The 675-nt window shown below is 55.6% G+C and overlaps 1 protein-coding gene across 2 annotated transcripts in view; it reads right to left on the reverse strand.

Moving 5' to 3' along the window:
• The window catches only part of LOC113202540 (dual specificity protein phosphatase 15-like), a 58,225-nt gene that overhangs the window by 19,692 nt on the left and 37,858 nt on the right, over nt 1–675 (reverse strand). The gene's annotated exons all lie outside the window — the stretch shown is intronic.

A 675-nucleotide genomic window follows, 5' to 3' on the forward strand; every position in this document is an offset into this window, starting at 1 on the left:
CTTCTCCATCTGACCCACCCCTTCCTTTCTTTTGGTCCCAGCTTTAGCTTCGCCGGCTAGTTTCATCCGTCTGCAGTGGTTTACGAGTGCCCCCTCTACCACCCCCTTCTCCCCCTCCCCGGTCCGTGCCATGTGACACTACACCAGCAGCCGTCTTACTTGACCCCAATTGCCTGTCATGCCACTCCGTTGTTGTGCGGTCTGGGCGAATCCGCCTTCGAGGAAAGGAAAACAAGGAGCCCCCTTTCCCCCCGGCCGCCCTAGTCTCGCTGGATGCGTCTGACTCGAGTCAGCAGCAGGCGCCGACCCTTGAGCAAACAAAACACGATCTGGAGCGTTTGGCTATGCGGGCGGCTCAAATTAGACGACTTCCTTGTTTACATTTTAAATTTTGCTGCGAAACGAACTCTGCGAGTTGCTGGACGGTAAAGTTCAGTGTATTATTGGAAACCGATATCGCTATTGCCCCGCCCGGGTTCCATATTCAGGAAACAAAATTAGTCGAAATACGTTTGGGAACCAGAGGGGGAGTTGGGGGTGGGAGAAGGGCGGAAGGGACGATGAGGTGCGGGCGAGGGAGGGGGGGGGGGTGTGATGGACTGCGAAAGTGGGTGCATTAATTATGAAAACACGCTGGGACGCGCTCTCGCATATCAGATTGGCGATCGCGCAATG

Source organism: Frankliniella occidentalis, unplaced genomic scaffold (assembly GCF_000697945.3).
Source record: "Frankliniella occidentalis isolate FOCC.00 unplaced genomic scaffold, Focc_3.1 Scaffold29, whole genome shotgun sequence".
In the NCBI taxonomy this organism is placed as follows: Eukaryota; Metazoa; Arthropoda; class Insecta; order Thysanoptera; family Thripidae; genus Frankliniella; species Frankliniella occidentalis.